The sequence below is a fragment of the Staurois parvus genome, unplaced genomic scaffold, assembly GCF_062004578.1.
Source record: "Staurois parvus isolate SC_StPar_1 unplaced genomic scaffold, SC_StPar_1.0 ptg000249l, whole genome shotgun sequence".
NCBI classification, from domain to species: Eukaryota; Metazoa; Chordata; class Amphibia; order Anura; family Ranidae; genus Staurois; species Staurois parvus.
In genome coordinates, this window is record NW_028318045.1 from 4730581 (window position 1) to 4755833 (window position 25253).

The following is a 25253-nucleotide window of genomic DNA, read 5'->3' on the forward strand; positions in this document are numbered from 1 at the left end:
CGGGCACTGCCCGAGGGCCCGGGGTCAGTAGGGGGCCCCATGAGATGCCCCTGGTACCTTTTTCATAAGCTTTTTTGAGTTTGGGCAAGGACACAGGGGCTCCATGATCCCCTATTGCCCAGGGGCCCCATGAGTTCTCAGTCCGCCCCTGACTCCAACTATCACTAGAAGACTGGGATCACATTTATGAACATATACACAAAGGTTCCATCTGCGTCTCCACACAGGAAAACAACTTTAAACTGTACTCCAGATGGTACAGAGTACTTTCCCTGCTTCACAAATTCGATCCTAATGTCTCAGATTCGTGTTGGAGATGTCACCAGGAGATAGGGACACTCTTACATGTATGGTGTGACTGCTCTTTGCTACAACCCTTCTGGAGAAAAGTTCAAACCATAATCACACAAGTGACTACATACGCTCTAGACCTCTCTCCCGCACATTTCTTGCTCCACCACTCCTCACTCCTTTTTAAGACATACCGTAAATCGTTGGCCCTGTATATGGTAAATGCAGCAAAACAGTGTATCCCAGTACATTGGTGCTCCACACATGTCCCTACTTTTCGAGAATGGTTTACCAGGATCAACAAAATTGAGGAAATGGAGGAACTGATTTCTGTGGTGCAGGAACGCCCCGAGAGATTCAGGAAAACATGGGGATGTTGGAGTCACTTCAAAACCACCACTACCTACCACACAACACTACATGACCAATCTAGACCCCCAGACTGAATGGTTATACATAATGATGTTTCAGAGAATGCCCAGTTCATTAAGGAGATCTTCAATTTACAATTAGATGGGTTGAAAACTTGTTGCATAACGGGCATCAGAGTTTTTGACCCATATCTTGCCCTATTGATTGTCCATAGGCATATTATCTGCTAAACTAAATGATGACTTTACCGGCTCGGCTCCTACATAAGAATATGATCCATTTAACCGCACTTGTCTGTCCTTCCATTGCTTCTTCTCCTTCCCCCAAATTCATATTTGGGCGAGGGAGGGGGAGAGGGGAGGAGGGAGAATTAAAGGAATAATATATTATTATTATTGTTTTTTTGTTCTTTGTTTTTTTTCCCCCCTCCACCCCCCCCCTCCAATTACACCACTTCACATTACTTTCTCTACCCGTTCTATTTTCTCAGGCTTATCTTTAGTCTTCCTTTAGTAAATACTCACATCATCCACATTTCCTCAACAGAATATAGCAGTTACTTCCTTACAGATGCAAATACTTCTAGGTAACACACATTTTCTAATCCAGATACACAACACAGAACACGCAACCTCTTCAAGGCTACCCTTACCCGACACTTCGTACCCCCTCATTATAAAAGCTCATTATTACATGGGTCAGTTCCCTTTACTATCTACATTACCTCGTCTAGTAAACTCTTCATATCTGCAGATATGTAATATACACCTGTCTTACTGCATCATTACGCTATGATTGCATTGTAATCTACATGTCTGACCCGTCTGCGATACGGGACACCGTTTATTGTGTCTATTCTCGGACTGAGATCCGTAGTTGTATTTGCTTTGCTATGCTTTAATAAAATATTTTTGGAGAAAGAAGAAAAGCAGCGGAACCCAGTGACAATGTCAAAAAAAGAAAGTTCTATTAAAACATGTCATTTGAATCCTTCTGCTGTTCTTGTGAGCAAGTCTGCAGTAGTGAAAAGCATCAAGGTTGGTTTTGGGTGAAGACATGATTGTTTGCAGTCTATTTTGACAATCATTAAATACAAATAAGAAGAGCTCAGTTTTGGAGCATGGCTTATATTTTATATATTATAGATTAAACTATTGCTTATATTTTTGTATTTAAATAGCCAAAAATGTTTTAGTTTGGATAGTGGAGAAGGATTAGAACCCCTGTTAGGTTTTCTTCTGTGTCCCCATTGGGTGGGGTGACCCTTTCTACTTCTTCTGGTGACCATTACCATCAAGATTAAAAGTAATAGGAAATTTCATTAGAACAGGAGCAAAAATCTTCCAACTGTCTAAAAGGAGCTTTCCCCTCACTTGTGATTTCCCTTCGCCTCCTGTTGTGCCTTTGGAACATAAAGAAAGTGAAGGGAAATCTCTGCAATTACCAGAAAAAAACCTGACTGGAGTTTCAACCATTCCTCTTTCTATCCAAATTGAAAAAAAAGGTCTGGCTGGAGATACACTTTAATCATCTCAAAACCAGGCCAATTTTGACACTTCTTTCATACATGTAAATATCTGCATATTTGCAAAAAAAATTACTTAGAACCCACTAATATTATTGCATTTTTTAAATAGGGGCCCTAGAGAATAAAATGATGGGTGTTTCCATTTTTTATCCAAACGCAGTATTCCCAATGCACACGTTCCTGCAAATGGCTGTTCAGTATTGTTGGGTGCTGCAGTGACCACAGGCTGGACCCTACAGAAAATCCAAGTGGAAGAATGTCATCAGCATACCAAGGAATTCGTTCCACAGGACTTTTCGTAGTGCGTAAAATTCGTAAACCAAAACACGGTCTCCCATAGGAAAGCATTGAAAACCAATTAATTTGTTCCGGAGGTCAGAATATTTTTTTAAAAAAGTGTTCTATCTGTTCAAAACTCTTCATAAAGTGCACTTTAAAGGCATAAATACTGTACAGGGACATGATTAAAAATGAATTTGTAAATGCATTGAAAACCAATTAATCCATTCCGGAGGTCAGAAAAAAGTAAAATAAAAGTGTTCTATCTGTTCAAAACTCTTTATAAAATGCACTTTAAAGGCCTAAATACTGTACAGGGACATGATTAAAAATGAATTCGTAAATGCATTGAAAACCAATTAATCCATTTCGGAGGTCAGGAAAAAGTCAAAGTTTTATCTGTTCAAAACTCTTTATAAAGTGCACTTTAAAGGCATAAAGGGACATGATTAAAAAAAATTTGTAAATGCATTGAAAACCAATTAATCCATTCCGGAGGTCAAAAAAAAGTAAAAAAAAGTTTTATCTGTTCAAAACTCTTTATAAAGTGCACTTTGAAGGCATAGTACTGTACAGGGACATGATTACAAAAAATCGTAAATGCATTGAAAACCAAATAATCCTTTTGTATTGTGAAAAAAAATTGTAAACCAAGGCATTATTTTCAGTGGATTTTTGTTCGTAAACCGAAGATTACGTTAACCGAAGCGTTCGTAAACCGAGGTTTGCCTGTACTTAAAATTCTCCATAGGCGACGATTTTAAAAGTTTTTACTGGTTACCCATTTACAAAAGGTCTAGTGCTAGAATTATTGCTCACGCTAAAACATGTGTGGCAATACCTCACATTTATGGTGCGATCACCATTTACATAAACATTCTGGACCAATGTACACATTTGCCTTTGCATGTGAGCACAGGTGTATGTGTGTGGGGGGGGAAGGGGTTATTTATTTATTTACTTATTATTATTATTTTATGCTGTTTAATTTTTTTAAATCTTTTTTTACTGAGGCATCTGGGGTCTATTAGACCCCAGATCTCTCCTCTGCCCTAAAAGCATCTGATCAAACCGAGATGCTTTTAAAAGCCGGTAACGGCTTACTTTACATTAAACCAAGACCCGAAGTGTTGCAGTGAATGCTGCCAGTAAAATCATTTCCTATTGCAGGCTGTCAACGCTTGTAATTAGCATCAATGTTGTCAGCCTGCTGTCTGTGCTCTATGAGTTGCCCACTGTACTGGATATCAATACTTAAAGTTCGGTATACACGTACCTGCTGAACCAGCTGGCATTCGGTCTATGTGTACTGCTGTCAGTTCACCAGAAGGTGGTCTAGCAACTGGCTCCTGTCAACTGATCATGCTGGAAAAGGTGGGGACCCCCACTGTCAGAATACATAGACACAACGGGAAAGATCCCTACATCAACATCAATTGTGTTGATGCAGGGATCTGTGAGTATTTTTCTGTTCGACTCGCTGGTTGAACAAAAAAAAAACTCAGCTTCACCGACATATCTGATAGGCAGCCCAACTGCCAACTGAAGCCCATTATACACCTGTTCATGAACAATGGTGAGCAATAATACAACACTATCTTACTATCAATTGTTAAGGGGACTTTTCAGAGAGTGATGGCTTGATGTGTTTCTTGTTTTATTATAACTATTACTGACATCTAATTACTTCATTTGCTTTCTTGCCTAAATAATAAATTACTTATTGATTGCAGCTTAATTAAAGATGTGTGCATTTTAGGCAACATAACACTAACAATTTCACTTCATCCCGCCATCACTGTGTAATGTTTTACTTACCCCTGGGCAATGCAGGAGCTGAATAATTAAAATCACTAGAGACGAATATATTGTAGAAAGTTCCCACACGTTTTATTAAATAAGGTCTTGCACATGAATATGTATGTCTATTACAAGTAAGGAGATTACTGTCAGGAAATTAGTTATTCTTAATGTTTGTAAGGGATAAGCGATTGTATATTTTCAACTTTTGATATAGTTGTATGCTGACAAGGAACAGAAGCAAAGAGTAGACAGATGACATAATCAGTGTTCCGCTACTCTGCTGAACTGTAGCTCAGTTTACATTTCTGGCATGGTGCCTGTGTACAGGGATGAATGACTCCCACGCATGCATGGGAGTGACATCATCTCACGCTGGCTAGTCAATACTGCCAAAGACTGACACACTGAGGAAACATTGGAACAGAAATATTTCTGTCTGTGGTTACGCTTTAAAGAAGAACTTTAGGATTATATAATGTACTTAGAGTGCAGTGGTCTGGAGTATGTCATATAAATCCCAGTGTACAGAATGCAGTGGTCAGAAGTATGAAATGTACAACATAGTATCCATAGCACAGGGCTCAGGAGTGCGTAACAAAGAATGCAGGGCTCAGGAATGCATAAAAACAGAGAGCAGAGCTCAGGAAGTACATAATGCACACAGTGCAGGGCACAAGAGTGCATAACAAACAGAGTGCATGGCTCAGGAAGTACATAATGCACAGAGTGCAGGGCACAGGAATGCATAACAGACAGAATGAAGGGCACAGGAGAGCATAACATACAGAGTACAGGGCTCAGGAGTGCATAACAAACAGAGTGCAGGGCTCAGGAGTGCATAACAAACAGAGTGCAGGGCTCAGGAAGTACATAATGCACAGAGTGCAGGGCACAGGAGTGCATAACAGACAGAATGAAGGGCACAGGAGAGCATAACATACAGAGTGCAGGGCTCAGGAGTGCATAACAAACAGAGTGCAGGGCTAAGGAGTGCATAACAAACAGAGTGCAGGGCTCAGGAAGTACATAATGCACAGAGTGCAGGGCACAGGAGTGCATAACAGACAGAATGAAGGGCACAGGAGAGCATAACATACAGAGTGCAGGGCTCAGGAAGTACATAATGCACAGAGTGCAGGGCACAGGAGTGCATAACAGACAGAATGAAGGGCACAGGAGAGCATAACATACAGAGTGCAGGGCTCAGGAGTGCATAACAAACAGAGTGCAGGGCTCAGGAAGTAGATAATGCACAGTGTGCAGGGCACAGGAGTGCATAACAGACAGAATGCAGGGCACAGGAGAGCATAACATACAGAGTCCAGGGCTCAGGAGTGTATAACAAACGGAGTGCAGGGCTCAGGAAGTACATAATGCACAGAGTGCAGGGCACAGGAGAGCATTACAAACAGAGTGCAGGGCACAGGAGAGCATTACAAACAGAGTGCAGGGCACAGGAGAGCATTACAAACAGAGTGCAGGGCACAGGAGAGCATTACAAACAGAGTGCAGGGCACAGGAGTGTATAACAAACGGAGTGCAGGGCTCAGGAAGTACATAATGCACAGAGTGCAGGGCTCAGGAGTGCATAACATACAGAGTGCAGGGCTCAGGAGTGCATAACATACAGAGTGCAGGGCTCAGGAGTGCATAACATACAGAGTGCAGGGCTCAGGAGTGCATAACATACAGAGTGCAGGGCTCAGGAGTGCATAACATACAGAGTGCAGGGCTCAGGAGTGCATAACATACAGAGTGCAGGGCTCAGGAGAGCATAACATACAGAGTGCAGGGCTCAGGAGAGCATAACAAACACAGTGCAGGGAACAAGAGTGCATAACAAACAGAGTGCAGGGCTCAGGAAGTACATAATGCGCAGAGTGCAGGGCACAGGAGAGCATAACATACAGAGTGCAGGGCTTAGGAGTGCATAACAAACACAGTGCAGGGCGCAGGAAGTACATAATGCACAGAATGCAGGGCTCAGGAGTGCATAACAAACACAGTGCAGGGTGCAGGAAGTACATATTGCACAGAGTGCAGGGCACATGAGTGCATAACAGAATGCAGGGCACATGAGAGCATCACATACAAAGTCCAGGGCTCCGGAGTGCATAACAAACAGAGTGCAGGGCTCAAGAAGTACTTAATGCACGGAATGCAGGGCTCAGGAGTGCATAGCAGAGTGCAGGGCTCAGGAACTACATAATGCACAGAGTGCAGGGCACAGGAGTGCATAACAGACAGAGTGCAGGGCACAGGAGTGCATAACAGACAGAGTGCAGGGCACAGGAGTGCATAAAAAACACAGTGTAGGGCTCAGGAGTACATAATGCACGGGGTCCAGGTCTCTGGATTGCATAACAAACAGAGTGCAGGATTCAGGAGTGCAGGAGTGTGTAATGCAGAATGTAGAGAGCTCAGTATTGTATATTGCACAGCATAAAGGGGTCAAGGGTATGTAGATCAGTGAAAGCATGTACACAGTATCTTGCATAGTACATGGGTGAGAAGTGCATAACACAGAGAGTGCAGGGGTCAGGAATTGATTTTCCACAGAGTGCAGGCGTCAGGAGTGCATAATGCAAAGTCTACATGGATTAGAAGTGTTAGCACAGGAGTCAGGTGTGCGTCATGCACAGGCCAGTGTACAGGGTACAATAAAAAATTACTCCCTCCTCTGAGTACAAATGTCCCCAAGCCAATATTACCAATGGGACAAATCCCCCCAAGAGACCCAATCCCCACAATACAGATATTTCCAAAGCCCCAAAGTCCCCCTTCCCCAACATAACCCCCCCCCCCCGCTTTCTCCTTCAGTTTAGACCACTCCCTTCCAGTCCCATCACAGTACAGTCCTCTCCAGTACAGACCGCCCTTCCCATACTATGAACCCTCTCCAGTACAGACCCCTTCTCCTCCAGCAGAACACCCCCTCACCTCAGTATAGAAATTCTGAAGGACCCTCTGCACACTGGTATATACCCTTTCAAGCAAACTATGCAACAAATAGGGATTTTTGGTTCACACATATTGCAATACATGTTTAAGCTGGCCAACTGCGTCAAAGTAATCCCTCTATGGCCAGTCCTACTCTGCCCTGCCTACGCAAGTGCTACTGTGGACACAATGCTAGCATAGGGGAAAAGACACAATGGGGAGAGCTACAAGGTTCAGGTCTGGCTACTGACCCAACAATACAACAAACAAGAGATCCCTGTGCTCAAATCCATACAGCTAGTGCATGCATTTATCCATCAGGTGCTAAAGGGGTGTAACCACATTAACTCTAGAAATTCTGAAGGACCCTCTGCACACTGGTATATACCCTTTCAAGCAAACTATGCAACAAATAGGGATATTTGGTTCACACATATTGCAATACATGTTTAAGCTGGCCAACTGCGTCAAAGTAATCACCTCAGTATAGATCTCCCTCCTCCCTGCACAGAGACGGATCCAACACTTTTCAAGGCTGGTTCACACCAGATGCAGTCCAGTGCATTTTTTTAAGCATTCAATTGTATTCCAATGGCCCTAGTTCACATCAGTGCAGTCAGTTCCAGTCAGTTTCAGGCGCAGAAAAAAAGTAGAACATGCTGCATTTTTTCTGCACAGAACTGTACTGGAACACAAAAAAATGCATCAAAAATGCACTGGAACAGAGTGCTATTTTCCTGTAAAAGCCTTCCTTGTGTAGACATTCAAAAACCCTGAGACTGCTGCTGATGTAATGTCGGCAGCCCCAGCAGACTCAGAACTGCTACTTAATGACACTCCATAGTATCCCCTTTATCCTCCAGACATATATAAAAGGTTATATAGGGAGCTTAGGGGAGGAGCAGAGGAGCTGGGCCAGCACATTATACACTCCAAGAGGAGGAGAGGGCTATGACGAGCAAGGAAGGAGGGGGTTGTGCTGGGGAATTGACTCTTCCTGGAGTAGGCAAATTTTCTAGCTAATTCAAAGACACATTGCAAGTGAATAAAAATAATTCACGGAAAGTAAAAACACTGTAAGTAAGGCTTTTAAATGATTTTGCTGTGCTTTTACCTGTATTTTTTTTTTTTATTTGGTGACAGGGTCTCATTAAGCTAAATACAGTATTCTTTTTGTTTTATTGCTTGTTTATTCATGTGACGATGGTGCATTAAATACTGACGCACGCTCTATTCTTTTTCAGGAAGATTTTCAATGGATTGCTGGCACCGTTCTCTCTGGCTCCGCAGGGCATAATCGTGCTCCAGGATTCCCAATTTACAAAACGACCAAGGTAGGAAGGTTTGGCTTTAAATGAAATAAGGATTTCAATCAGTCCCGTCTAAATGCGTTATGTGACTCCTAGCTGACTATATGTAAAAAAGCCACTTCATTCCATCTAGACAGGAACGCAGAGAGATCTCCTTGTAGGGGAAATCCTCTTCAGGTGGAGGCCATGTGCTGGCAGCCATTGTGTGCTGAGCTATATGATATGGAGACTGTGCAGCACTGTAGGAGCTGACAGCAGATAAAGCCTTCTCCACATCTGCACATTCTCACTACACTGGAGATAGTGCTTCAACTCTGGATGGTTTCCATATCTATAGTACTTGTATTTTCCATCACACACACAGGGTCAGCATTGCATACCAAAGAAAAACCTTACTTTAATGAGGACTGCACCCAGTGTTTGCGCCTGTATAGGGAATTGGAGAGTGAGGAAAATGGGATGGAGTGAGAAAAGACGGAAGGAAGGAAGGAAGGAAGGAAGGAAGGATGGATGGATTATTGTGGACACCACAAGCAGATCTTTTTTAAAACCCTTTTATAACTATAATTTATTCTCAGTAACATATTTGACACATTCATGCTGATAATACCATCCATGTAGAAAAGAACCTCCCAAAAAAGAAATATTTGCTAGACCTAAGAAGGAAGGAAAGAAAGGAGGAGATCAAATGACAAAGAAAGAAGACAGGAAGTAAAGAAGGAAAGAAGGAAGGAAGGAAAGACGGAAGGAAGGAAGGAAGGAAGGAAGGAAGGAAGGAAGGAAGGAAGTACTAAATAGAGAAGATAGATAAGGAAAAGAAAAAAAGAATGGAAAGAGAAATAATAGGAAGGAAAAAGGGAAACTGGAAGAAATATTAGCTAGACCTAAGAAGGAAGGAAAGAAAGGAGGAGATCAAAAGACAAAGGAAGAAGAAAGGAAGGAAGGAGGGAAGGAAGAGGGGAAGGAAGGAAGGAAAGAAAGAAGGAAAGAAAGAAAGAAAGAAAGAAAGAAAGAAAGAAAGCAGTACTAAATAAAGAAGATAGATAAGGAACAGAAAAAAAGAATGGAATGAGAAATAATAGGAAGGAAAAAGGGAAACTGAAAGAAATATTAGCTAGACCTAAGAAGGAAGGAAAGAAAGGTGGAGATCAAAATACAAAGAAAGAAGGAAGGAAGGAAAGAAGGAAGGATTGATTATTGTGGACACCACAAGCAGATCCTTTTTTAAACCCTTTTATAACTATAACTTATTCACAGTAACATATTTGACACATTCATGCTGATAATACTATCCATCTAGAAAAGAACCCCCAAAAAAAATAATATTAGCTAGACCTAAGAAGGAAGGAAAGAAAGGAGGAGATCAAAAGACAAAGAAAGAAGACAGGAAGGAAGGAAGGAAGGAAGGAAGGAAGGAAGTACTAAATAGAGAAGATAGATAAGGAAGAGAAAAAAAGAATGAAATGAGAAATAATAGGCAGGAAAAAAGGAAACAAAGAAATATTAGCTAGACCAAAGGAAGGAAAAAAAGGAGATCAAAAACAAAGAAAAAAGGAATGGAATTAAAAATGAGAGGAGGATGACAAAAAGGAAGGAAGGAAGGAAGAACTATGACAAAGAGAAAGAGTGGAGTAGACTGATAGACAAGAAAGAGAAGAAAAGAAGGGAAGGAAGGATGAAAGGAAGGTGGGAGGGAAGGGAATGAAGAAAGAAGAAAAAAGGAACCAAGGAAAGAAATGAGGAGATGGAATTAAACAAATGAAAAAGTATGGCAGAATATAATGGAGGAACAATAGAAGGAAAGGGGAAAGGAAGGATAGAAGAAAAGAAGGAAATATAAGGGAAAGGAGAGAGAAAGACAATAAAAAATAGAGGGAAAGACGAAAGGACAGAAGGGGGGGAAGGATAAGAGAAAGAGTGGGAGTAAAGAAGAAAGGAGGGAAGGAAGAGAAACTGTAAGAAATATTTGATAGACCTAAAAAGGAAGGACATAAACTAGGATATGAATAGCCAAGAAAACAAAAATTGAAGGAAGAAAGAGAAAAGAAGGAAGGAGGAAAGAAGAAGGGAAGCAATGAAAGAAAGAATGAAGAAATGGAGGGAGAAAGATGTATGTTTACAGATGGATAAATATGAGTGTAATCGATATTTGGAAAGATAAACCTAAGAAGCGAAGATATACTGTGGAAGGAGAGATTGCATGGATGGATTAGCGTAAGACTGACTGTTCCTTATAAAATCTGGTCACATGGCCACACAATATGGCCTCTCTCTTGCTAATCCCCACTTGTTTAGTGAGAGGTCATTTTTCCACTTGGAGAAAGATTTCACTTAATGCATACAAATCAGTGGTTTCCTGGAGCCTGTAATCGACGCATCCTAGAAGAGCCTCCAATACTGCTCACAAGTGCCTGGAAGAGATCTCTGCAGTGAAGTGCCTATTCTCTCTGTGTATTCCCAGAAACACTACACAGCCGATCATTCACACTTCTTTCCATGTCAGGATACATCTGGCACATACATAGATCTGATTCATATGATTATTATTTTTCACTAATTATACGTTTGTTCTGCTGTAAATAAAGCCGTATTCAGGGGAAAAAACCCTGGAAAATCTCGGAGATGTCTCTGTGATAGACCGAAAGCCTTTGCATGGCGGTTAATTGCACAGGAGATGGCAACGTGGGTGATGAGCAAAGGCTCACACTGACAGAATATTCATGTTTCCCCCACACAGGCTCTCTGGAATTGAGGAATATTTATTGCACTTTACTATATTAGCAAAATATACTAAGCAGAGCCCACACAGCGCCATGGGGACAGATTCAATGACATCATCGAGTGAAGTGCAGCTCCTGCAAAAACCTACCCTAGTACTTCCCACCTCCTTTCCAAGGGTATAACCTCCACTCCATTTTAAACTATTAAAGTGGGCCTATCATCAGATATATTTTTTAAAGTTAAGTCCATGCAAAAATTGTATGTGTAACCCTTCCAGATACTTATTAACTCTCACAGAGATCACAGTACTCCCCCTGACAATGCCTTCATCTGCTTTTCTCTACAAAACGGCACCATCTTTGTTCAGGCATCTGACCAGCGTAAAATGATTTAGTATATTTGTGTCCAGTGTCCTTAATCCTATACTGTATACAGCCCTGTTATGAAAGGATAACCAAGAGCTACACACAGTCCTCTTCATGGTATATTTATAACTATTACTAAAAATATTACTATTCATCTCTTGAAACCGCATGTACATTTGTTCTGTAAGAACAGGCGCAAAAAATGTTATTAAGCTATTTTCTCTCCAAGTTAAGTGTTTTTCACTCAAAGAGAATAGAGTGAAGCAGGAAAATATAGCATTATGTCCACTAGATGGAGCTGATGATCATAGGAAAAAAATATTTATTTAATATGGTCGTCAACTCCATCTACTGGTCATAGTTTGGTATTTTCTGATGTATGAGTGAAAAACATTTGACCTGAGGATAAAATAACCTAAAGATTTGTTTTTGCCCACATTCCCACCAGGCAAATGTACATGCAGTTTCACAGGATAGATAGTTTGGCTTTTTGTTTTTTTTAACAATACACCCCTTTTTATCTAAAATGCTAACATTATTATTATTATTATACAGGATTTATATAGCGCCAACAGTTTGCTCAGCGCCTTACAATATAATGGGAGACAATACAGTAACAATACAGTTCAATACAAGAGGGATTTGAGGGCCCTGCTCCTTGGAGCTTACAGTCTAACATATTTCCAGTCTTTCATGGAAATATTGTAAAAAAAAAAACCTTTCTATGGATAAAAAAAAACATTGATGGGGCCCATTGCCTCTGTCAGCCAGAAGCACATAGACATGAAATTTTATTGTTGCTCTTTGTGCCTGAAACATTGTAGAAAATAAAAGGTCAGATTGATCTGCCAATTTCTGAAATGCAGTACCTTTAGCACACCTTTAAATGTGCACCAAGCTGAAAAAGCTGTAAAATGTCCAAGTAACATGAACCTCAAGAATTTCATTTATATTTACTGTAAGACCTGGCTCCTATTTTGCAGCTCTCCGCAATTGGAAAGAGGAACACAAATATTCAGGCATAGGTTAAACCCTTGCCACTTCGCTGGTGGTCATAAAAGCCATACAGAATTAATTTCCAAAGAGGGGCCTCTTTATCAAGATGAAAGCTGGACTCTGGGAATAAGTGGTAGGGAATATAACCACTATAGTGTAAATAGGTATAAACGTACTGCCAGCTATCCTGGGAACATCAATATTTCAATATGACAAGATTTCACAATCCAACAACCAGCTTATTATTTAGCAGAATGAAAAGAACTGTTAGACAACAAATATGATATAGATTACATCAATAGGATATAGATTACATCAATAGGATATAGATTACATCAATATGTTATAGATTACATCAATAGGATATAGATTACATCAATATGATATAGATTACATCAAATACGATTTTAGGAGGTCCAATTTGTCTTAATAGCCTTTGTTTTTGTTTTATCCAGCTGTAATTACTCAGCGTAACTTATAACATCCAAGTGAAAGATGTAACATCAACATGTCGGAATTTTTTGTAAAAATATTCAACAACAGAATCACGGAGTTGAAACAAGGATCATCCCCTTGTGTCAATTTTTTGTCTTACCACCTTTAATTCCAGCCTTTCGTCTATTGGGATATGTCTCCACTAACATTGTACATCTACACTTTGCAATACTTGCCCACTCTTTGCAGAACTGCTCAAGTTCAGTTAAATATGATGGTGACTATTTGTATACTGTAGCCTTCAAGTTATTCCACAAATTACAATGGGGTTTAAGTCTGGGCTCTGACTAGGCCATGCAAGGACATTCACCTTTTTCTCCTTCAACCACTGTGTGGTCATTTTTGCTGTGTGCTTTGGGTCATTGTCATGTTGAACGGTAAACCTTCTTCCCACTGACAACGGCAGCAGATTTTCCTCAAGAATTTGACGGTATTTTGCCCCATCCATTTTTCCTTCTATCCTGACAAATGCTCCAGTCCCTGCTGCAGAGAAACACCCCGATAACAGGATATTACCACCACCATGCTTTACTGTAGGAATGGTGTTATTTGGATGGTGAACTGTATTGGATTTCCACCAGACATATAATTTAGGGCTCATGTACACTGCAGCTGATAAACTCATGTTTAGGAGCTGTTCAGCGTTTTTTTCAGCAGCCCCTGAACTCTCCTTTATGTTTTCCTATGTGTCCATGTACACATCGTCGTTTACAGTTGTTTACAGGCAGTTGACTTTACAGTCGTTTTTTTGAGCGCAACAAACTTGCGTTCAGACGTTGATCTTATCAGCGTTTCAAACGCAAAATGCTTGTAAATGCGGTTAAATGCTGCAAATTGCGTTTATAAGCGTTTGCGTTTGAAATTTTTTTACCTCTTCCAGTTCCCAATGCTGTCCAGAGCCTTTTTTCATCATGAAAAATGCATTCAAAGAGTTTTCAAAGTGCTCAGATGGACAAAACACTGAACACAGGATGTTCCTACCAAGCTTGTCACACATTGTAATGACCAATTCACACCTCAGCCCTCTCCCACCCTTGGAAACAAAAGATATGTTAATGACCATTCACACCTCAAATTCCTCATAAAGACCCCCTGCCAGGTGACCTTAATGACTCACTCCACCAGACACCTTCCCTTCCTTGGAAACAAAAGAAATGTTAATGAGCAACTCACACCTAGCTAATGTCAACACAAACTGCAGTGTCTGCTTCTACTGTGTGTATTTCTCTGAAACAGTCTGAAATAGTTAATAATGTACCACTTTTCAGTGCATTCTGGGCATTTGGGAGGTTCTCCTGTGCTTATCTTTAAAAAAACACTTCTAAACACAAATGCGCATAAATGCGTTATGCAAACGCGGCTAAACAGACGTTTTTTAACCTACGTTTTCGAGCAGTCAGTTTCCATTGTTCAGAAACGTCCCGTGTACATGGAGCCTAAGAGTTATGGAGATTGTGAGAAATTCTGTGCTATTCAGCAAAAAAACCCCAAAAAAACCCTAGACCAGCATTTTTTAAGCCATGGCACCCTTTAAAAGTATCAAAATCTCAAGTCCCAGTCTAAAATAAAAAAAAGACTTCAAGGCTACTCATCAATAGGAAACCTGAGTCTGGGACAATGCACTATAACTTCACATCAGAGGTTCCCCCCATTGCATCAATGTCCCCCCCCTATACATTAGAGGCCCCCCGTTACCAAAAGTCCCCCATCACGTTGTCAGAGGCCTCCATCACATCAGAGGACCCTCATCACATCAGAGTTCCCCCTTTCGTAGCAGAGGAACCCATCATATCAGAGCCTCCCCTTACATCAGACTCCTCCAATCACTTCAAAGTCCCCCCTGTACATTAGAGGCCCCTTGCTGCCACAGAATCCCCCCATCACAGGAACAGAGCCCTCTACCAAATCATAGTCACCCCCCAACCCATTTCATCCATCTCTGATCTGGATCAAACTGGGTCTTTTACTCATGGCACCAAAGGGGAGCCCAAATGGCACCCTAGTTGAGAAACACTACCCTAGGGCTACTTACTACAGGCCTCATTAGAAGTCTTTTAAAGAGCTTCTAGTGGAGGTATATGACATCTCTGCATTTTTCTCAGCTGGCCTGTGTTAAGTCAAATGCGTCTAGCCGCCTAGCACAGACGTGAGATTTAAATCTGAACATTTTTGTGATTGACTTGAGAATTAGAGTAAAATGAGGGTTGCGTTGCGTTCGGTACAGCTCCGCCATTCTCTCCACGTGGTTTGGGCCTCATCAGACCTCACTATCATCTCAGTGTTGGCTACATGAATGGAACATAACAAACTGCTCTGATAGAATAAACCTTCAGTACGTCAACCCAGTGCTTAAAGGAGCATTCCACCCTTTTTTTAATGTGCCTCTGTTCAAAGTGTTCCTGTGTTGTCCAGCACGATTTGGATAGTAATTTTTTTTTCGTATTATAAATACCTTAAAATCATGTTTAAAGACCGCACTTCCAGTCCCTAGGCGATGACGTGTTAAGGCGATTCGCAAAGTCTCTTGGGAGGTCAAGTCCTGTATCCCAGGAGTCCTTTGGGTTCCTAATTGCTGACTATCGCATTACTTCAAAACTGGAAATTACGCGCATGGGAGGAGTTTGGCACCATTTTACCAGAGTCCTGTGTGGGGAGGAAGTGTAACATCTGTCATTACTGTATAGTGTCATTACTGCACAGGCGCAAGATCGAGTGGTGCATGTTGGGATAGCCAGCAGCACCAACTCCAGGAAATAAAGACTTGCGGGCTTCAGATGCCCACAGCCATCATGGTGCCTGACTGCTTCCGAGATCAAGGTAAACTTTTACATATTTAAAACTAATTAGAAGGCTATACCAAATAACTTTATCCAATTGTTATTCTTAAAGAATAAGCAATCCTGGGTCAGCTTTAAATAAAAATTCTTCTGGGGACTGGAGCTCCGATTTAACGTATCCTAAGGCATGCCATTTAAGGCAAACCTTATAGGTGTAAGCCTAAATTTGGAACAAAGTGGCATCCAAACAGGGACAAACGTATGTGTCAAAGAGGGACAAAAAGATATGACAATCTATTCACTGCCATATGTGCTCCAATTTGGAAAGACTCTCAAAATGATAGAGTTAGGACTGCAGTACACTGGGGTGCCTCAACGTGGCCGCTGCAGCTTACACATATATTTGCAAATGTGTGCGACTAAACCCCTTGTTTTTACTGTGAACTGTTAGACCGGGTCAATTCAGGTCTGTTGCAGGCTGGCTGGTAGGTGAGCTGGGAATTTTGGTTTGTTTTTGATGTGCGTTGCCCTTCCATTTGCTCCTTGCTGCAAAGACTGGCTATAGATTGGGTGGTTGCCATTTGTTTGAGCCCAAAAAAGGGACAACGGTAATTAGTTTTGGGGTGTATATAACTGTTGCCAGTGGTGTATTTAGGTTTTGTCCTGCCCTAGGCAACACAAAAATTATTGCGCTCCGCAGAGAGAGCCTGACATTGACCAACCACTCCCCTGCCTCCCAGCCAAAAGAGCCATCCACTACCATTGCCTCCCATACACCAGCTGATGCTCTCAGACAAGCACCTTAATGAAGGTGCATCTTTATTGGGAGAAACAAAGTAGTAAATTTAATAAAATTTGACCAGCCTGAAGTGGACAGTGTGACTCCAACGGATGGCTTGTCCGCTCTGAAGGGAGCTGAGAACGGAGAATGCTCATATCGACTTCAAATCACGTGGTGTCAGTGTCCCGGCGTCCCGGGTGGTGTCACCATGGCAAGCGAAGGCAGTGTTCGGCGTTGGCTTCAGCTGGGAGAATATGTAGGATTACCAAGATGACATGTTTTGCGCAGTTGCGCTTTGCCAAGTCCACTTCAGGCTGGTCCAATTTTATTATATTTGCTACTTTGTCTCACCCAATAAAGATGCACCTTCATTAAGGTGCTTGTCTGAGAGCATTTTCCTCGGCATCTATTTTTTTCAGTTCTCTTCATCATGCAAATGATTAACAAGGCCGCAGTGGTGAGCTCATGATTAACTGTTCACATGTTTCCACCTAGATGGGCCTCTCTGCGCTCATTTGTATGAGTTTCCCATACACCAACCACCATCCCCCCTGGTGAGAGAGATAAAGACACTCACCTTCACAGCTCTGGACATCCCCGGGAATAAGAGTCGGGCTGTACATACACCGTCATGAAACCCGCAGCCTCTCACAGAACCCACCAGGTCCCCATGCCACGTGTAGGGGCGGACTGACCATTTGGAAACTCGGGCAATGCCCAAGGTCCCGGGGTCAGTAGGAGGCCCCATGAGATGCCCCTGGTACCTTTTCATAGGCTTTTTTGAGTTTGGGAAGGACACAGGGGCCCCATGATCCCCTATTGCCCAGGTGCCCCATGAGTTATCAGTCCGCCCCTGGCCACGTGTGTCCCTTCTTCTGTCCCTTCTTCCGAGAGTCAGTGCTGCCCCCCTGAAAAATGCCACCCTAGGCAAATGCCTAGTATGCCTTGTGGTAAATATACCCCTGACTGTTGCAGTATCATTAGATTGTAAGCTCCCTTAGCTGCAGGGACTGACCCGAACACTTATATGTACTGATGTGCTATAGTGAAAGCATTGGAAATAAATGATTCAGCCAGGAGTCAATACTTGGATAGACAAAAGGGTGGTTTGCAGTATTTCCCATTGACATTAAAAAAAAAATAATCTGGATTTTCCGAGCTATATTTATAGGAGATCAGAGAGGGAATCTTTGTTGTTCTTGTGCTGCAGTGTTCCCTCCGTACTCCATCATCGCTGTAATACCGCGTGTGTAAATGAGGATGAAAGAGGATTTAGGTGATTATAGAAGGACAGACAAGAGCTTAATGCAGCAGCTCTCTGCACAGGCAAAGGCGACTCCTAAGCGGTCGAAGCAAAAGGTGATGCGCCTTCTCTACCCATATGCCAAAATCACTTTACTGAATTATCCTCGGCAATAACTGTCGGCTGTGCGCCTTTCCTGCTCGGAGCTCAGCAAAGCCAACGCAGCTATTGAATTTACAAAGTGAAAAAAATTACTGATGACTCATCAGATGTTTTATTAAAAATCCTCTCCGCCCTTTCAGGGCATTTCGGTTCAATTTCTTTTGCTGGATAGTTGGCCTAATGTTCGAATTTTCCACAGCGGTACAATGCTTGCATATAGAAGTAATTCTGTATCTGAGCAGATAATGGTAAGACAGAAAGAGTCGGCATTAGCACTGAATGGATTTCTGTGTTCATAGATACAAAGACGGATTAAACTGAACACCAGGCAGATGTATAAGTCCCAAGTAACGTAGCTCTGTATTTGTTAAAACATCATTATATATATATATATATTTATAATGCAGTGTAAGTGTCTGAATTTGACTTGGTATCAGCCTCATGTAGTCCTTGTACAGCAGGGCTCAGACTGGGAGAGGGAGGAGCAGCACAAGAGGCCAGTGAAGTGTGTTGCAGTGCAAGGTGCATGTAGATAGGAGGGGAGTGAAGAGTGACAGAGAAATGAGCTCATCAGTCTGCTGCTTCTCCTTTTCTTTGTCCACTCACTGACTGAGGGAGGGACAAGACTTGTAAGTGAAAAATCAGGTCTCCTGCCCTGCCAGATAGGGCTGTGCTGTGTGGCAGAGCTGTGTAAATCTCACAACTGGATGGACAGAAGCACACATTCTTTGGCAGGTCAAACACCTCTCTTATATGTTTATCATCAGTGCATTTAGATTTTTACCTGGAATTCAGCTTTAAGGCAAAATGGGGCCGTAGGCACGCTATCATATTTGCCCCCCAAATCTCCTATCGTTAAGGATTGCATTAGGTGCAGCTTGACTGTCCCTAGCCTGCTACTTTCTTTTTTGTCAAGAGACAGATAAGATAGGGTGGTCTGCATGCAAATACAGTCTGCCTTCCCATATGGAAGAAAAATATATTTGAAATATATTTTAAAAATATTCTTCCCAAATATATTACCATATATTTGAAATGCTACGGTTTTGGCCATATTCAATATATTTCAATTTGTCAAGAGACTGCGCTTCACATAAGCTAGGGTGGTCTGCATGGAAATACAGTCTGCCTTCCCATATGGAAGAAAAATATATTTGAAATATATTTTAAAAATATTATTCCCAAATATATTGCCATATATTTGAAATGCTCCAATTTTGGCCACATTGGCCATATTCAATATATTTATATATATATATATATATATATATATATATATATATATATATATATATATACACTGCATGTTGAAATGCATTTTTATTGCAAAATATACAAAAAATATTTTTAAAAATACATTTCAAATATACTGTATATCTTTAAAAAATTTTATTTAAATATATTTTTCAGATTTTTTTTAACATATAAAAAAGTCATTTTAACATATATTTTTACATATATTTGTAAATGCATTCCAAAAATGTAGATTTGTATTTTTAAAGGCATACAGTATATTTTAAATGTATTTTTAAAAATATTTTTCATATATTTTGTAATAAAAACGCATTTTAACATGCAGTATATATATATTTTTATTGAAATATATTTTGAAATATATTGAATATGGCCAAAATTGTAGCATTTCAAATATATGGCAATATATTTGGGAAGCATACATTTTAAAAATATATTTCATATATATTTTTCTTACATTTTGTTTGGAATGGCTACTTTTCCAAACTGACGTCCACCCGTCAAGTCATTTTTATATTTGCATAACCCCTCCCACTGCTTGCATCAGGGCTTAGGGCTCTTAAAAGAAGCACTGAGGCAGGGTATTGTGATATACTTGTTAACGTAGTTATAAAAGTAAATTTTTTTCTTTAATGGCTTTTACTACTGTGTCTCAGCCAATGAGAAGAGAGAGACCATGAAGACCCACAGCTCCCGTGCACATCGCTGGATTGAAATCGGACTCAGGTAGTTTTAGGGGTTTTTTTACATTACTGCATAGAAAAAACTTTCAACCTGTATAACCACTTTAGGTTATGAACAGTAGCACCCTGCTGGCCACTAACACCAGCCATGATGTGGATCTGCATTGCATAGAGAAGTACAGAGATCCAGTGATGACATCAATGGGTCTAAAATAAGAACTGTAATAAAAGTAGATTTACAGTATTTTGGGAAGGCAAAATATAAGCGGAATAAAGCAATATTAAACCCAAAAACAAACATTTATTATGTTGCAGCTTACCAATTGTTAGGTGTGATGGCTGCATTAGTTTCCTTTTTTAGGCTTTCTTTCTTCTGTTTTCATCTGGTGAACCAGCCAGCCTGGTTGTTGTTTTTGTCTGCTGTTTTTCAAACCACATCTCTCTATCAGTTTACATAGATGAGACAAACCACTTAGCTCTGAAAGGAAAAAAAAATGCTTGTTGTAACTAATTATAAAGTGTGAGCTGGAGTTTGTTAGCGTATCTAAATTTGCTAATACATTTATTACTCCCATCCCTCCCCCAGACTGACAATGCTACTATCTGCTGTGCTTCCTATCACATTCCTCCAGTTATGTGTCTCACTAATACAGGAGGTGTGTTACTGGCCAGATGAAGTGAAAACAGAAGGGAAAAAACTTGAGAAAAGAAAACGGATGATTGGTAATCTGCAATATATTACATTTTACATTTTGGTTTTAATGCTGCTTTAAACTTCAATTTCAACTTCAATTTCAACTTCTCTTAAAAAATAAAAAAAAAGTAAAAAATTCAGAGGGACATTAAACCTGAGACATTAGACATAGAGGAGGACAGAAATAGAGTTTCGGATTTATACAACAGTTGCCAGCCTGATATTATTATACATGGAGACGGAACACCTGAGGAGGCTTAGATAAAATATGACTCGCCACTCGCTAAATGAACCATCTGTGCTTTGCTTGCTCTTTCCTGCCCGTTCAAAACTTGATAACGATGTCTGGGATTTGCCAGGAAAACTCTGATCTTCGTTTTAGAATACATTCCATCATTTTGCTACAATGTTATTTTTAGGTTTGGTTTAAAATGACAGCGACACAGTACAATGACTGCCCCACATTTCCCCTCCTAATTGGGAGACTTATAAGTTTTGTTTTATGACTGTAATGTAACAGCAAACTTTTGCTCCTCTCTATATAACAGAGAACATTTTTACTCCAACTCATGTAAAGGGGACCTGTCATGTATACGTAGACTTATAAAAAAAAATACACTATATTGCGCTAGGGTCCGTTCAAGCTCAGTAGGTATACCCCACACAAGCAGCTAGCACAATATTGCAGGTTACAATACATAAACATATATACATAGAGGGTGCAGCCCTGAAGCAAATTTTTAAATAGGTTTTTCCATGTAACAAAAAGTCCAACCCAAAGCTTTTATATAAGAAATAAAAAGGTCCATCAGCTAAGACCCAACAGATATCTAATAGGTGCCCAAGAAACTATCAATGGGAGAAATTCTTCACCAACACCAACCACACTGTCCCTTACCAGCTGGCATTGACTCCCAAAGGAAAGGTCAATAAGCGTTGTGTGCTGCCTGGAAGCGACCACTGAACTGAATGTATTCCTTAAGGATCCTGATCTTCAATAGGAAGCTTACAACAGATACACCTAAATAAATGTTATCCTCATAGAGGACAATCGAAGTTGAAAGGAAACAGGAATCCTCCTAGTGTAATAAACACTACATTTTTAATGTCTACTATAGTATTAAACGTACATAATTAAATTATTAAAACAGCATGTCACCATGTCCAAAAATGACTTGTCTCCAACCTTTAATATGGCTGCCACGTTCCGGAGCACGATGACATCATTCGCTCTGGCTCCACCCGGTGTGTTTCGTCATCAATGACGTCATCAGGGACGGAGATTTGGCAGACATTTGTCAGATTGATAGGACCGATTCACATCATTATGGTTTGGCTGGACAAAGAGGTGTAGTGTCAATCACATACCTTATTGTGTATTGTGCCAAGTTTTTTGAGGAATGTCCAAGGCATTTTCTTAAAGTGGTTGCACACATCTGAAATGAAAAATGAACAAAGCATATCCCTTTATAGTGTGCATTTGCCTAAATCCAAAGCACTGAGTGTAATTTCTGTCTGCTCTCTCTTCCTTCTGCCATTTGTATTAGTCTTTTCTGACAGGGCATGCCAACACCACAGCATTTTGGGAGATTCCAAACACACAGAAGGTGATTGAAAGTCCCAGCTGTGCATGTTTCCCTATGAGACTGTGTAGAGGGGGGTGTCCATTCCCTCCACTTAGGTCTCAGATTACACTGAGCTCTTCTTGCTATGTTGTGCAACATTTAAAATTGGAGCTGAAAAATCACCTTTGATCTGAGTGTTTTAGAAGGCCGTAGAGGAGAGAGGGTCGCAGATAAACAGGTACAACTTATGTATTGTTTCAACAGTCACTTCACTGGGTATACGTAAGGGTTTACTTAACATTGGGATCACTGACAAGCATGCTTTGTACACAAACTAACCAGTGTGACTTGTTTCCTTAACATTTGTGCAACTTATCATACAACTTTGGACATCAAAGTCGCATGACAAGTCATACCCCATGTTTTCCAAAGAAAACCATTCATATATGTGTGACTTAAAGTCTCAGCGACTTCAAAGAAGTTCATGTACTACTTTGGTCTGACTTTAATGCAACTTGAGGGCCATAGACTTCAATGTTAACCTTCAAAAGTTGCATGAAAATCGTACCTGAATGTAGCATCAAAGTTGCGCTCCAAAGTTGTGCGACTTGGGAGTCATACAAGTGTTAATAGAGCTGTGATGGAACGCCTGTCACCTTGATTGTATGATTCCATCAGAGTACCTCGCCACTGGGACACAGGACCAAGGTATAATAGCCAGGCATTGCACCCAAGACTAGACGAGACTAGCTTAGATGCCAAACTGGAACAACTTTATTGAACAGAAATACAGTTTTCATACATTGCAGAAATATGGGGCAGTCCCCACAATAAAACAAATATTACACATTGATATAAACATCCCACAATGATTAGATAACGAGGTGAAGCTATATCAGTCTAATCCTTTCATGTAGGCACCTCCAGAAGGACCTGCCAACAAAAAAACACTAGGTGACTCAGAGCAAGAGTCCTCAGCATGAAGTTGTTTTGAGCTGATTATATCATCATTTTCTTAGAGTCTCTGAGTCTAGGAAGGAGGGGAATTGAAGCAGTCAGTGCTGGTTTGGGCACAGAGACTCTATCCTGGTCCTCCAGTTCTCAGAGTCTGTGTGTTTTGGGGAGACATGGACTTGAATCCGAAATAAATTACTCCAAATGCACCCACCAAAAGAATAGAGACCCCTCAGATGCCAGGGCCATTGTCAGTAGGCAAGAGGCTAACCTGCAGTCCCCTCCAAAAGCCCCTGTCCCGGTTGGGTTTGTCACAGGAACCTTACAGATATATGTGACCAAATTTCCATCTGATGCATGAGGCTTCTGGTTGGCTTTCTTTGGGGCAACTGTGCCATGGCATGTGAGCATGATGAAGCCAAACTGGTGGTTTTCTGTGCACTGCTAGTCCAGAAGAAGATCTGGACATAGTCTCTCTGTTAATCATTTAGGAACTGTATTGGGTGCCCCTGGTCAGGTAAGGAGCAACATTAGCTACTGCTATACAGTATGAGAGTAGAACCTCAACCAGATGGGCTGTGTTTAAAAGAGGCAAGCAGAGGGTAAAGTAGTATTGCCAGCAGGCTCCCTGCAGCTGATCTTTCCTCCATTACTAATTTACCTTGCCACTGACTTAGGCTTCATGTACACGAGCAACTGCTAAACTCGAGTTTAGCAGTTGCTCGTGTTCCTCTCCAGCAGAGAAAACAATGAACAACATCAACTTTAGACTGTAAGCTCCATGAGCAGGGCCCTCATGTTCCTTGTGTATTGTAATTGTACTGTCTCCCTGATATTGTAAAGCACTGTTGGCGCTATATAAATCCTGTATAATAATAATATTAATAACAACACAGTAGCGACATCACCAAATCTCTCTCCAAATTTCCTGACACTAGTAATCAGAGGCAGCAGATATACAGTTTTGAGGCTTCTGTAGACACAGAAGTGCACTGCCATTTTCCAGGTAGAATTCAGAACAGTAGTTACATTTCTCAAAGTATTGCTTAGTCTCAATCAACATTTTTGTTGTAGTTGTTCCATATAACATAGAAAAAAACTAACTTACTGAGTTCAGGGCCACTTTAAGTACATGGAAACCCTAACTGAATAAAATGTACTTTGCTAAAGTACTGTGCATTTTTCTCATAAAGTACTTTGTTGACCTTTTTTGTTCTTTGTTCCACCTCCAGCAAAGACTGCAATAATGCTGAAACTTACTAATATATAAGCTGTACTTTCTCTTTAGAGCAACAGGTAATTTGTTTCTGTTAAGTGCAGCTTGCTAAGTACTGCCTAAGTGTAACCTTTCCAGATAACTATTACCTCTCACGAAAAAATTACAGTACTCCCCCCGACAATGCCTTCATCTGCTCTTCTCTCCAGAAGGACAAAGCCATCTTTGTTCAGTCATCATTCAGGGTGAACATCTGCTTCTTAGATAGAGATGTCAGCTAACAGAAGATACAACCCTGTAAATCCTGGTGCCTGCGCAGTTTTTGGCTGTGTTCACAAAAGTCAGACAAAGATCAGTGCCTTGCTACAAAGTTACTTTGTTGAAATGTGATCAATGGGGGAGAGGAGACTGAGGAAATGCTTCTTTCTGCCTGCAGCAGAGTGATGACATCTTGGCAGCCTGGGCAAAGTCACTGGAATGGAGATCAAGGATGGTGTTATAATAAAAGGTGGAGCTTGTTTGAAAATCTATATTGTTGCTGTGTAAGTGATATATCAAGTATTTATTCATGGAGACTTGTAAAGTTACTGAAAGGTCCATTTAAATATTGAACAGTATACCAGAGTTCTAGGTGCACATTAATGCTCCATCTGTGACAGGACTGGGCGTCATTGTTCTACGGCCCTTGTTAGGCATGTTTCATTTAGCTGAGACTTTCTGACATCACAGTGCTGTTAAACCCGGGGCAGCCTGTCTTCTACGTCACTTTACAGGGTGATGAATGACTTCCGGCGATTGACATCGGTCCAGATTGTCCCTGCGAT

General features: G+C 40.9%; 1 protein-coding gene across 1 annotated transcript in view; it reads left to right on the forward strand.

Moving 5' to 3' along the window:
* Positions 1–25253, forward strand: part of CHRM2 (cholinergic receptor muscarinic 2) — a 308169-nt gene that overhangs the window by 132229 nt on the left and 150687 nt on the right. Inside the window, exon 2 of the mRNA XM_089680678.1 lies at positions 8458–8547. The gene's annotated coding sequence lies outside the window, so the exon portion shown is untranslated. The remainder of the gene's footprint in view (positions 1–8457; positions 8548–25253) is intronic.